The sequence below is a fragment of the Meriones unguiculatus genome, chromosome X (genome assembly GCF_030254825.1).
Source record: "Meriones unguiculatus strain TT.TT164.6M chromosome X, Bangor_MerUng_6.1, whole genome shotgun sequence".
Classification (NCBI taxonomy): domain Eukaryota; kingdom Metazoa; phylum Chordata; class Mammalia; order Rodentia; family Muridae; genus Meriones; species Meriones unguiculatus.
In genome coordinates, this window is record NC_083369.1 from 58,268,449 (window position 1) to 58,283,267 (window position 14,819).

Consider the following 14,819-nt stretch of genomic DNA (forward strand, 5'->3'; position numbering starts at 1 on the left):
TAGCTGTTTACAGAAACCATAAGATACATTGCATAACACATTACACAAGCTATAGTTGAGAAACCCAAACAAACACAAACATTATCAAGTACTTGTGGGAAAAGATGTTGGTTTTAAAAGTATAAATATTACACAAGTTACAATAAACCATTTGCACTCTTCTGAAACCAAAATGAGGGAAAGTCTTATTGCCATTCTGGTATATGACAAGTAACTAAACCCTGGTTAACTTACCTAATAACTGCAGTAAAATAAAACACCAAACTGCTTTAGTGTATCAGTACGACTTTGGAGGTATCATCAGAACAGATAGTAACTTAATTATGGATTGGTCTAGACTGATTCTCATACTACAAAGAATCTCTAGCATCTAAGAAAAACTATGACTCATGTTTCTTGTTATTCCTTAAAGGGAAAGACTTGATGACATGCTTATCTCCCCCTGGTTCTAGAAAGAAAGTCAGTAGTTGATCAAGACATTTAAGTAAAAAGATGACCAAAACAGACCTCAAGCAACACATACTAGGCAGATGGACATTTTGAAAAGACCATGATAAGTGTAATTCATCAACAAAATGTACTTAGGAAGGTACACCTATTTTTATAAAAGAAGAAAAGCTACAGATGGCATACTTACCATACATTTCATCTGGGAAAGCTACTGAGTGGGTTTTCTTGAAAATATTCATTGCAATAATGGTAACAATTATGTGCAAAATTCAAGGGTTCTAAATAGCAGTTAAGAGTCTATATACAGAGAGATGGCACTATCTGATTAAATATGCACGATATGGGATTCCCAGAGTAATTATATAGAAAAGTAATCAGCACAGACTCCTCTTCTATGGCTTCCTTCCTTTTGTGACAGCTTGATTTCTTTGTTCTGGTCTTCACTTTTTCACACTCTGAATGTCTAAAGAATATTTTCAACAACTTCCTAAAAAACACACTGAAGAGTCACAAGTTTTCTACCTTGCCTCAGTGAATAACATGGAATGCTTTCAAGTAAATTTCAGGTCTTCATTTCTATCAACTTCAATATCTACGTCCCCTACAAAGATGAAGCAGATGGGCAGCTTAGGCTCCAGATGGGTCCTCTAGGAAGTGAAGTCAGGACTGCCAGACATAGACTCACTTGCCAGCTTTTTGATCACTTTCCTCAGTAGGACTGTTTTATCAGGCCACAGAGGAAGAGGACGTGTTCAGTCCTGATGCAACTTGATGTGCTGGGATGCATGGGAAAGGGAACTCCCTTTTTCTGAGAAATAATTGAGGAAGGAGGGAGGGTGGAGGATGGGTGGGACAGGGAGGCAAGGAGGGAAGGGGCTACAACCAAAATGAACCAAGGACTATTCATGGAGATAACCTAGAACCCCGGCACAGATGTAGCCCAGGGCAGTTCAGTGTCCAAGTGGGTTCCATAGTAATGGGAAGAGGGACTGCCTCTGACATAATCTGATTGGCCTGCTCTTTGATCATCTCCCCCTGAGGGGGGAGCAGCCTTACCAGGCCACAGAAGAGGACAATGCAGCCACTCCTGATGTGATCTGATAGACTAAGATCAAAAGGAAGGAGAGGAAGACCTCCCCTCTCAGTGGACTTGGGGAGGAGCATGAGCAAAAAAGGGGTAGGGAGGGTGGTACCAGGAGGGGAAGAGGGAGGGGCTTATGGGGGGATACAAAATGAATAAAGTGTAATTAATAAAAGTTAAATAAAAAATTTAAAAAGTGAATAAAAATTAAATTAATTTTTAAAAAGATACATGATGTTAAAGGAGATGAAACAACTGGATGTTCTAAAGTGGATATGTGAATCATTCCACCCTGCAGGAAACTTCTAGAGCACGGGAAGAAAACAATTCAATGGATTTGGGAAGTCCCTGCTACTGACAAGATCCACTAGCACTAGTCCCCATTCCCAAGCATATACAAGGCATAAGGGCTACTGAGAGACACTCTCAGACCAGACAAGTCAGTTAAAAGAGACAGAGACAAGTCTGGAAGATGCTGATCAGCCAAACTGTCTAGAGGAATCAAAGAACAGCCAGGATACTTAGAAGAGGCTCAGACTACCTGAGCTGCCTGGAAAGCACACTCTTTAACCTGTTGTACAGCTGGTAAGCTGTGTACTGTGCTCCAGGGTATACATGTTCTGCAAGCCATTACCTATGTTGAAGTAGGCTTTGGTGAATCAGCTATCTTTCAGTCATTTCTGCTCCTATAAGTAAACCCTCACCCACAGTTTTGAAAATAACTCCGATAAAATTATATATATAGCTCACCAAGATGGATTTTGATGGTGTCCATACTTTGTTTTGTTGTCAGTTCTCATTTGTTCACATATCCCCAGGAATCTGTCACACAGCATATATACCCCTATGTGGGTTGGTGGATTATATTCTATCTTTTAAGTGATCTCTGTACTACTTTCCATAATTGATGTATTCATTTACTTTCTCAACAATGATGTATAAGAGTACCCTTTCCTTTATATCCTCATCAAACCTAGTTAGTACCCCTTCCACCTTTCTCCTCCCCAACCCCACTCTGTCTCTGTCTGTCTCTCTCTTTTTATTTCTCTCTCTCTCTCTCTCTCTCTCTCTCTCTGTGTGTGTGTGTGTGTGTGTGTGTGTGTGTATCTCTATGTACAGGCATGGCTTGGGCATGTATATGGAATGGAGGTCAGAGGACAACCTCCAATGTCAGTTCTTACCTCCCACCTTATTCAGAACAGAAGAACTTCTTGGCTACTACTGCATACACCAGGCTAGGTAGTTTTCAAGCTTTCAGGGTTCTCCTGGCTCTGATTCTCATCTTGGTATGGGAGTTCTGGGACTAAAAACCTACACAATCATGTCAAGAATCACAAGGATTCTGGAGATCTGAAATCAGGTCCTCATACTTGCACAGTAAGCACTTTACCTAATGAGTGATCCAGCCCCTCACAAGGGAGAAAAGGTGAATATACATAGTTGAGGAGATTTTTATGGTAGTGAGGAATTTGTAAACGAACAAGTATGCAAAAGCACAAAAACAAAAATTACATGGATTTTGGTTTGGAAACTACAAATCATTAAGCAAGTATACTAGACTATATAAAATATTGAGGAAAAGAACACACCAATTCCAACTTGAAATCTTGTATCCAGCAAAATGTATAAAATCACATGTAAACGTAAAGTACTTTTTTCAGAAAAAAACTGAAAGAATTTGATGCTGCTAAGCAAAAATGTTAATTCTTCAGAAAAAAGAAAAATTGCAGAAGTTAGCAATTTAGACCTATATAAGAAAATGGAGATTGTTGAAGAATGAGTAAATTAAATTTTAATTTTTATTTAATTTTATTTTTATTTTTAATAGTTGACAAATACGTTTGTCCAAAATAACAGTAGAAAGACAATATATTCCACAGTTACAGCTTATCAATATTTGATATGAATGCCAGAAAGCACGTAAAACACTTATAAAGCAGTATAGTACCACTTGAAATGGATGTAAGATATTTACTACCATATAATTAAATAAGAAATCAATAAGATGCACATATTTTAAATTAATAATTAATCAATAATTAATTAATTAGAGTAATTAATCAAAGACAAAATCAGAATTTTTTAAAGAGTGGGAATTTTGAAAAAAATGATAATAAAAATAAAGCATCAAAATCCTTGGAATATAAATAAGGCAGTGCTTAATAGTAAAATTATAGATTTGTGTATATATATTTGAAAAGGAATGATTTAACATCACCTAAAATTCCATCTTAGAAAACTAGAAAAAGGTAGAGTCTTTCAGAGGCCCTCTGTGGTAAGCTCCTGTCCTGTTACTTGTTTTTTCCTACTTCCAATGTCCATCCCATTTGTCTTTCTAAGTGCAGATTGATCATCTTACCCCTGGTCCTCTTTCTTGTTTATCTTCTTTAGGTGTATTGATTTTAGTATGTTTATCCTATCTTATAGGTCTATATAAGTGAGTATATTTTAGAACCATGAGGAATATAAATTTCCATTGTTTAAAATTTAATCAATATATGCCATTCTGTTCTAGCAGCAGGAAATGATCTAGCACAGATTTTGAAGTACAATAGTAGTAATAAACCTCCATTTAATGGATCATTTCGATTGATGTTTTTTAAAAGGGCATTTGATATGTGATACCCTTTTATAATAAAACTTGCTCATACATATGGACATAGAAAGGAACTTCATTAACGTGATACAGGATTCATGAAAAACCCACATATAACACAATACTAAGTAGTTAAAAACAACAACAACAACAAAAAATTCATAGGAAAATCAGGAATAAGACAATTATGCTCTTTTCGCCATTGTTCGTCAGCACTGTACTGGACATTCTAGCCAGGGAAAATAGATAAGAAAAAGAAACCAAATGTAGCCAAGTCATAAAGTAAGGAGAAAGGACTGGAGAGATGGCTCAGCAGAGTTTGATTCCCAAAGTTCACATCAATTGGCTCGCAACCACCTTAGCTCCAAGAGATTTGATGCCCTCTTCTGCTTCTCAGGACACTCAAGTTCATGAAAACAAACACATGCATGTTCATCTGTGCACAGACACACATAAATAAAAAGAAATGGAAGGAAGAAGGAGCTGGGATGTAACTCAGCTGGTGCAGTGCTTGCTTAGCATTCAGAAGGCCTGGATTCAATCCATAATACCATGTAGTGGCACATACCTATCTTATTTCTAAAAGACAGGTGGGGGAAGTAAGAAGGGAGAAATAGTACTTCTATGTCTAGATGATATGACATGGTCCTACATAATACAAATATTTAAAGAATCCACAAGAAAACTATGAAAGTCAGTAAACAAATTAAAAGTTACAGGGTATAAGCTCAACTTATATTTCTATATGATAGCAACAAATGATCTGAAATGTAATTTTTAATTACAGAAAAGTTGTGACTGGAAGTGCATGACTACAGTTCTATCATTTGGGGCACTTAGAAATGAGAACTACAAATTAAGATCAGCCTAGGCTATGCAGAGGTCCAGACCAGGATAAGTTATTTAGTGAGACCCTGTCTCATAAAAGTGACTCCATATATAAAAACCTAAATAAATTGGAAAATGTTCTGTGTTCATAGAATGGCAACTTAATAGTATATAGATAGTATTGTCTCCAAAGCAATCTATAGTTTCAATGTAATTTGTGTCAAAATCCTAATGACTGCCTTCATCATTATCATGCATGTATGATGTATGTGTGTATGATATATGTATGTGAGTGCAGGAATGCATGGCACTTACATAGAGGTCAGAGGACAGTTTTTCAGGAGTTGGTGGATTTTCTCCCTCCAGTAGGGGTTCCAAGGACCAAACTTGGGTCTTCCAGGTTTCAAGATATATGTTGAAACCTGTTGAAAAATGTCACAAGCTCCCAGTGACTATCTGACGTAAGCAAAAAGCTGATTATATCCTGCAGTGAACCCTAAATGTTACAACACCAATCTGTCAGGCAACCTGTGCTCATAATACAACAATGGCATGAAGGTTTTGGGGACATCCAATTGCTTTCTGATTCGATTGGAAGCCTACTCCACAGGAAGTGATTTTATGACTGTTTTGACTATGATCTGGGATGTAACCTGCAGTTATTATTTTGCTAAATGATAATGTCAAATTGCCTTCCAAATATTTCAATTTATAACAATAGATTAGAGTTTCTCTTAACATAGGCCAGAGAAATTCCTTTTCACAGTGGGAAGCAGGGCATGCAGAGTTATAACCCATCAAAATATGACTTTGACTATTGAGTGCTCGGCTCTAAATGTGACAACTACATCAACCTCCTCCTGGGGCTCAGGGAACATCTAAGAAGAGGAGGCAAAAAGACTTGACTGATGGGGAAAAACTCTGAGAAATACTGTTTTCTGAATAGAACATGGATGTTGCACTCATGTGATTAGTGTAGCTTTGGCTGCCTGCACAAGATTAAGCCAACAAAACCAGTCAACATTACAGTAAGCAGCACTAACTGGATTCAGTGGAATACATGAAAAAGAGGAAAGGACATGAATGTGGGTAAGGAACATGTTGGGGAGCTTACAGTGGTGGAACGGGGAATATTCCAGTGGATAAGATCAAGATACATTGTATACACACATATCTTAATCAGGTCCTTTCCTTGGAGCTCACAAACCACAGGAGAGGGGGAGGAAGAACTGCAAGATCCAGAGGAGCCAAGGACACCAGGAAAACACAGCCTACAGAATCAACTAAGCAGGGCTCATAGGGGCTCACAGAAACTGAAGCAGTAATCATGGAACCTGTATGGGTCTGAGCTGGTTGTCTGCAAATGGTATGGTTGTTAGCTTGGTATTTTTGTGGGACTCCTAACAGTGGTAGTGGAGGTTTCTCTGACTCTTTTATCTACACTTCGAACCCTTTTCCTCCTACCAGTTTTTCTTGCTCAGTGCTAATATTAGGATTTGTGCCCAGTTTTATTATAACTTGTTATGCCATCTTTGCTCTTTTCTGAACAAAAATGGAAGAAGAGTGGATGGCGGGGAAGGGTAGAGCAAAGGTGAAGGGGAACGGATGGAAGGGAAACAATATATATATATATATATATATATATATATATATATATATATATACACACACACATTTTTACAAAAAATGGAGTATAGGTCTAAACAGAATTCTCAATAGAGGAACCTCAAATAGCCAAGAAGTACTTAAAGAAATGTTCAACATCCTTAGCCATCATGGAAATACAAATCAAAATGACTCTAAGATTCCATCTTATACCTGTCAGAATGGCTAAGATCAGTAACACAAACTCATGGTGGTGAGAATGTGGAGCAAAGGGAACATTCCTCCACTGCTAGTGGCAGTACAAACAAACTTGTACAGCCACTTCAGAAATCAATAAGGCAGTTCCTCAGAAAATTGAGAATCAATCTACCTAAAGACCCAGTTATAGCACTCTTGGGCATATACCCAAAGGTTACTCTATCCTATCACAAGAACACTTGTTCCACCATGTTCATTGTGGCATTATTTATAATAGCCAGAAACTACAACCTAGATGTTCCTCAACCAAGGAATGGTACATTTAAAGAAAATGTGGTACATTTACACAATGGAGTATTAACTACACAGATATTAAAAAATATGCAGGTAAATGGATGGAATGAGAGAAAATCCTGAGGTAACTCAGACCCAGAAAGATAAATATGGTATGTATTCACTTAAGTAAATTATAATGAAACAACAATCCACAGACCCAGACATGATGTATAAAGAGAGGGGTCAAATAACAGATGCATGGATCTCCATGGGCAAGGAAAATAGAAGTCATTCTGAAGGTGGACTATGGGCAGGTGGGGGATAGAAGCAGGATGAATCAGGTCAAAGGAGAGAGATGTAAGGGAAGCACTTGGAAAGCTCATTAAAAACCAAGTGGAAAATTTTCTGGATCTATGAGTTTAATCCTAGTAATGGGGGATATGGAGTATGAACTGGCCATCTCTTGTAGCCAGGCAAAGCTCCCAGTGGCTAGACTGGGTTGCATTCAGTTGAGGCAAAGGGGATCCTGTAGAGATTCCTCAACAACCCAGGCTAATACTAGCTTCAGAGGGTCATTCTCTGACAACTGACAGTGGGCTCCCATTGCCAAGATCAACTTCCACACAGCTCATTGAACATAGAGAAGTAGGTGAAGTAGGTGCCTGCATGGACTCTTCACCCATATGTTCCAGTTTATCTGGTGCAAAAAGGTGCTCTACAGGTTACCAAAACAGAAATCTGGATACCAACTCAGCTAGAAAACCCACTACCTACAATCTATCCTGACTATGAGATAGGCTGGCATAGTGATGTCACAGAACTTGTGGGAATGGCCAACCAATTTTGGGTTTAACTCGAGGACCACTCTACGAGAGGGAGGCCATGCCCTACACAGCCTGGATGGCCAGGACCAGGAGACTAGATAGACCAGAGACCTAGGGTAGAAGCATAATAATAATAATAATAATAATAATAATAATAATAATAATAATAATGAGGAGGAGGAGGAGGAAAGATTCCTGTTATTCTGCTATACTAAAAGACAGGTCCTTTGTGCAGTTGTCATCAGAAAGGTTTCCTCCAGTAGCAGATGGGAGCGGGTGCAAAGATCCACAGCCTAACATTAAGTGGAAAGAGAGTCTAAATTAGAGGCCTCCATCAGGTACCACTCCTCAGAGCTCGGGAACACCATGGAAGATAGGGAGGAAAGATTGTAGGAGTCAGAGGGGATAGAGTATACCAGAAGAACATGGCTCACTGAATCAATAGGCAGGGTTCATATGGGCTCACAGACACTGGCAACTTAAGCATGGAGCCTGCATGGGGGTATATGCCAGGTCCTCTGCATATGTTATAGACGTTAGCTTGATGTTTTTGTGGGAATCCTAACTTGGACTCTTTTTCTTGCTCTTGAGACTCTTTTCCTCCTATTGGGTTGCCTTGTCCACTCTTGATATGAGACCTTTTGCCTTGTCTTATTGTATCTTGTTTTGTCCTGTTTGGCTGTTGTTTCCTGAAGGCTTGCCTTTTTCTGAAGGAAAACTGAAATTCTGTTTCTGTGGATCTGGAAGAGTGGGGAGATAGTGGGGAGCTAGGAAGAGTGGAGGAAACATAAACTGTGATTAGGATGTATTTTATAAGAAAAGAATCTATTTCAACTTAAAATAGTCTTAAGTTGTCAAAAGGAAATTGACAAAGAATAAATGATATTTTATTTAATGTTGTTATTAATTTTTTGAGAATTTCATACATTGCATTTTAATCATATTCACCTGTCTCCTAACTCCTCCCATATCTACCCCCTCCCAATTCTATAGCTATTCAACTTTATGTGCTCATTTAAACAAAACATGTCAACTCCAATTTCAGTTGCCTATATATTCTTGGGTGAGTGGCCATCCATCAGATGGTGGTCATGTATCAGGGACTTCATCAATATAGAAAGCCCTTCCTCTCCCAGCAGCTATCAATTACCAACAACTCTTCAGCTAGGGATGGGAATTCATGCCCACTTCCCCTTTCCATGCTGGGATTTCATCTGGCTTGATCTTGCATATATGCATTCACAGCCACGGAGCAGCTGTGCAAGGCAAAGGCAGATCATTACATTTTCACAAAATTGATTCAAATTAATAAAGATATTCTTCAAGCAACAGAACAAAAGGGAGCATCTTCCTTTACTAATTTAAAAACTTATTATAAGAAGGGTATGCTCGTAATTACAGCATTTAGGAGGTAGATGCAAGTGGCCTCAACTACATAGCAAGTCTGAGGATCACCTGGGCCACGTGGGACTGTCTCAAAAAGCAAACAAACAAATAAAAACTCAAAAATATTATAGTGCTACCCAGAGATAGCATTACAGACAGACAGAGAAAAATTCAGAATCTGTAAACATGTCCATGGTCAGTTGGTTTGGTCAGGGTTTCAAGTGTGTATATGGAAGAAAGAATAATCTGTTCAACATATTGTGGTAGAATAAGTAGATTTCCAAATACGAACGAATGAAGTCATCCAACTCCTTCAGTATAACATAAAAACTAATTCAATATGGAACAACAACCGAAATATAAGTTATCTAACTACGAAACTCTTAAAAGAAAATACTCAAAATACCAATACAATTCTTTACAGACCTTGAAAGAAAAATGCTGGAAGTCTATGAAGGTGACCCTACTGAGACTCCTAGTAGCAGGGGATATGTAGCCTCAAGTTGCCACCTATTGTTCCCAGGTGGGACTTCTAATAGAGGGAGGGGGACAACAACCCAGTCATAAAACGTTCAACCCAAAATTTGTCCTGCCCACAAGAAGTATAGGGATAAAGATGGGACAGAGATTAAGGGCATGACCAATCAATTACTGGCCAAACTAGAAACCTACCCTATGGGAGAAAGCCAAACCCTGACACTATTAATGATACCTTGTCATGCCTGCAGACAGAAGGCTAGCATAGCTCTCTTTTCAGAGGCCTCATCTAGCAGCTGATGGAAACAGATGCAGATACTTACAACCAAACAATAGGCTGAGCTTGGGGAGTTTTGTGGAAGAGTGGGAGGAAGGATAGAAGGAGCCAGAGTAGTCAAGGACACCACAAGAAGACCTGCAGTATAAACTAGCCTGGGCCCATGGGGGGCTCACAGAGACTAAGCCAATAACCAAAGAGTGTGCATGGGCTGGACCTAGATCCCCTAAACATATGTAGCAGATGTGTAGCTTGGTTATCATATGGACCCTTCAACAATTGGAGTAGGAGCTGTCTCTGACTCTGTTGCCCTCTTCTGGATCCTTTTCCCATAACTGGGCTGCCTTATCTGGTCTCAGTTAGAGAGGATGTGTTTAGTCCTGCTGAGATTTGATGTGCCAGGGTGGGTTGGTACCCATAGGGGCCTCCCCTTCTCTCAGGAGAAGGATAGGAGGGGAGGGGGGAAAGTGAATAGGAGAGTGAGACTGAGAGGAGAGGAGGGAGGGAGCTGTGATCAGGCTATAAAGTGATTAAATTAATTAATTAATAAAGAAAAAAAAACATTTGGCCTGTGACATGGCTCAGTGAATAAAGGTATTTGCTGCCAAGCCTGATAACCTGATTTTGATCTCTAGGACATACACAGTGGAAGGAGAGAAATGACCAAGGTGTCTTCTGACCTCCATCTATGAGTGTACTGTGGTGTACAGGGCTTGTATCTAGGGTATAAAAAGAACTCCTATACTGCAACAACAACAAAGACAAAAATCCATTTTTAAAAATGGACAGAGATCCTAAATCAGGGGATAGTAGTCTGTGATCTTAACAGTTGAGAAGTAATAGCAGAAGAACCAGAAGTTCAAGGTTACCTCCAGATTCACAGTGAATTCAAAGCCATCACTGATAGAATAGGTCCCTATATCAAAAATGAAATAAACAAAATTGCCTTTATTACAAAGAACATATGAAAATAGCCAATATGCATACAAAGTTGTTTAACATCATTAATATTTAGGGAAGTTCAAATTCGAACCACAATGAGATTGTACCACATACTAAGTGTATGGCTATCAAAAATTAATGGATGGAAGTAAAGCAAGATAGTTCCTAAGATCCTCCAGTGATCTAATTATGATTTCCTCACAGCCAGCCAAACAGGACAGCCATTCACAAACCAGTCAAAAGAGCCAAAGAAAGACCATAGCACCATTTTAGCAATAATTAGATGTGATAAATAATTTAGTAAAAATAATTAGACATGCACTGAAGAATATAGGAAAGAAGCTGAAAGAGACCGTTCATGACTTGTGATAGGAAAGGGAATTACAGCCTTAAATCCCAGTACCAGACTAATCAGAGTGAAATCAAGAGGGCAGACAGAGAGCCACAGCTTTGTGAAAAAGCCATTACTTGTAGACTGGGTTTCTAGACCCTCTTTAGCCATGTGTATAACAGACAACCTGACTCCCAATATTCATTCTCCAACACTGGACAGCTGATTAAGAAGACTATATCCTCTGTAGAATATGCTATAAAAATGAGTACAAATCTTTGCCTTGGAGTCCAATGCTGAGCCCACAATGAGACCATGTACTAAGCAGATCCCAAAGGCCACCATCTCCAGGCACTCACACAATGGAGCCTCTAGGCATATGTGGGCATCAGATAGACTCATTTATGCTCAAATAGATTAGACTTGGACTTCCTGTATTAAAGACAAACAAAGCATGGGTCTGTGCAACCCAAGCATGCCTAAGACTGTGCAGGTCTTGCAGCTGTGAGACTTGGGTGTATCTCAGCTTAGCATCAGCCTAGGCAACAAAGAGACCATTTGCATCACCCTTCCTCTAACGTTGGGTGACAGCAATGGGAACTATTCCTCCCAGATGTGGGCTAAGAACAGGTAGGTAAGCCAAATATTTTGCCTTGCTAATATTCAGTGCTAGGCTGGGAACTAGACAAATCCTTACAAACTGTATTCATAAACCAGAGGCCATATACACAACATAGAAAAGACTTGTGGCCCACCAACTGAATTTCTACTCTGACAAACTTAACCTGTGGCTGATTACAGTATTCAAGGACCAGTTTACCTCAGTAGTAAGCAACCCATACAGTAGTATGCATCTGAAGTCTACTCCTATATTGGGCAGGTCTGAGTGGCTAGTGGACTATGAGTGAGAACAAACAATGTGACACATTGGTGGCCACAGGGCAGGCAACTGTGTTCCTTCCCTAATGCAGACAGCACAACAGAGAGAGAGAGAGAGAGAGAGAGAGAGAGAGAGAGAGAGAGAGATTTTTCAAGAGAGATAAAAAAGGGATGTAGGTGACAAATCACTGTACAGGAGATAGAGATGGGATGTAGGTGACAAATCACTGCACAGGAGATAGAGATGGTCCTTGCATAGTAATTTTCCTCTAATGAGGATAGAATACCATGGTGTTTGAACACAGAGTAATGATGTGGATGTGATATCTGGGACTACCCTGGCTCCTGACACAGACTTGTAGGGACAGACTGCTAATTTTAGGCACTCCTCCAGTTCATTCTAAACAAATCCAACAACTACAGATTTAGGACAAACTGGAGCTTGTGTCACCCTGGTGTTCATCACTATAAAGTGCTAAAATGGTGGAAGGTACCACAGGCTCAGAGAAAATGAACAGACTGCTTAGGATATCTAAAAAGACATAAAGTAAGATTATGGAGATAAGAATAAATACACAGTCTTTTAATGTGCAAATATCTTCATATGCCAACAAGGACATGTTCAACCAAACTGATTGTGACTGTGGATGATTTTGTTCTGTCTTTGTATACTTTTCCTATAATGCACATCTTAACTTACTGTGTGTGTATGTGTGTGACACACACATACATCCATTTGTATGAATGCAAGAATGCATTTTTTAAGACTTGGAAAAAAAAGAGCTTTCAGAAAACTGTGACCACACTTAATGGTTAAACATAAGATGCCAGAAAACATCTATGGAACAACCAATATCTGCATGTCTCAGACGCAGATTCAAAAGAGCTGTTTTAAGGAATCTCAATGACAGGAAGAAAACATACAGAAATATGTCAATAATCCAGTGAGAAACATAAGAGATGGAAGTAATTCAGAATTGGCAAAGAGAAATTTTTGAGTTGCAAAATACAGTTAATGAAATTAAAAATCAGAAAGAAAGCATCAATAGTAGGGTAGCTTAAACAGAAAGAAGAATTAGTGAGCTCGAAGACAGGCTATTTGAAAATACAGTGGAATGAAAATGGAGAGAAGAAAAACAATGAAGAGAAATGAAAACAATGCTGGAATGATGGAACATTAAGACATTAAAAAAAAAACATTATAAATAGGTACAAAACTTATTCAAAGAAACAATAAACAGAAACCTCCCAAACCTACATACAAGGATACACTATCCAAATACAGGAAGGTCAAAGGCTACCTTCCTTCCAGAGTTAACTCTGTTAATCACCCAAATACATCTTGAAATCAAGCTCCTACAAATAAAAGAAAAAAAAAAAAAGATATTCAATGCTCCAGACAAAAGAAAAAAAAAAAAAAACTCAAAGAGGTGTGCCAATTTGTCTAGCAACATACTTAAGAAGAATCCATATATGTAAGCAGATGGTGGTAACAGATTTTTATAGTAGTGATTTTATAGTAGTGGCCCTCTGTGGTAGGCTCCTATCCTGTTCCCTGTCTTTTCCAAGTTCCAATGTCAATCTTGTTTGCCCTTCTGAATGAGGACTGAGCTTCTTTGCTACGGTCCTCCTTGTTGTTTAGCTTCTTTAGGACTATAGATGTTGGCAGGGTGGCCTTACTAGGTCACAGAAAAAGAGGACCCTGACAGTTATGATGAGACCTGATAGGCTAGGGTCAGTAGGGGAGGAGGACCTCTCCTGTCAGTGGACTAGGAGAGGGGCATAGGGGGGAGGAGAGATGGAGGGTGGGACCAGGAGAAGATGAAGGAAAGGGGCTACAGCTGGGATTCAAAGTGAATAAATTATAAATAATAATAATAATAGTAATAGTAATAATAATAAAATAAAAGCTGTCAGCAACTGTCAATCATGACTACTAGTTTGGTTAAGCTATTCTTTGAAATAAAGGAGAGATTAAAGGTATGCCCAGACAAACAAAAGTTGAAAAAACGTATTTTTATCAGACCTACTATACAAGAAATGGTAGAGACATTTCTTCAAACTGGACAGAAAAAATATTTATGAGCAAAAAGAAAACCTGGGAAGGTATAAAACACTATGATTGCTTATGATTGGATCTAAGGCCCACTCTATAGGAGGGAACTCATACCCAGTAGGCTAAGTCCAATTAACAACCCATATGTGAGGAAGTCATATGTCCAATACCAATACCAATCACTGGTATTTAACTAAATTGATGTAGAATCAAATTGCCTTCTAAATATTAATGTTTACACCTATAGCCAAAAATACTCTTCAGTCTTGGTAACAAAAGCTTCTCTTTGCAGAATAAGTGATAGTTGATCCCTAAATAAGAAAGACATTTATACCATACCTTCTAAGATTCAGAGAACATTTTGGAAGATGGGTCAGGTAGTAGTTGGAAACAGAAGATAAGGTAAAGAACTGTGAAATGTCATCCTCTGGGCTCTACAAAACCACTACAGTCATGAATGTAAACAACTATGGTTACCTGAACGGGGCCTGCACAAGACTAGCCCTGAGAAAAATCAGTCATGGATGAGTGAGGCACTCATTGATAGACTCTGGAAAAAGGGGAGTCACTGTCTTCAGTTGTATGGTGACTGATGAGGATGCTAGGGTCCAGC

The 14,819-nt window shown here is 38.8% G+C and overlaps 1 protein-coding gene across 6 annotated transcripts in view; it reads right to left on the reverse strand.

The window, feature by feature from the left end:
• Positions 1–14,819, reverse strand: part of Gprasp1 (G protein-coupled receptor associated sorting protein 1) — a 54,155-nt gene that overhangs the window by 22,807 nt on the left and 16,529 nt on the right. The gene's annotated exons all lie outside the window — the stretch shown is intronic.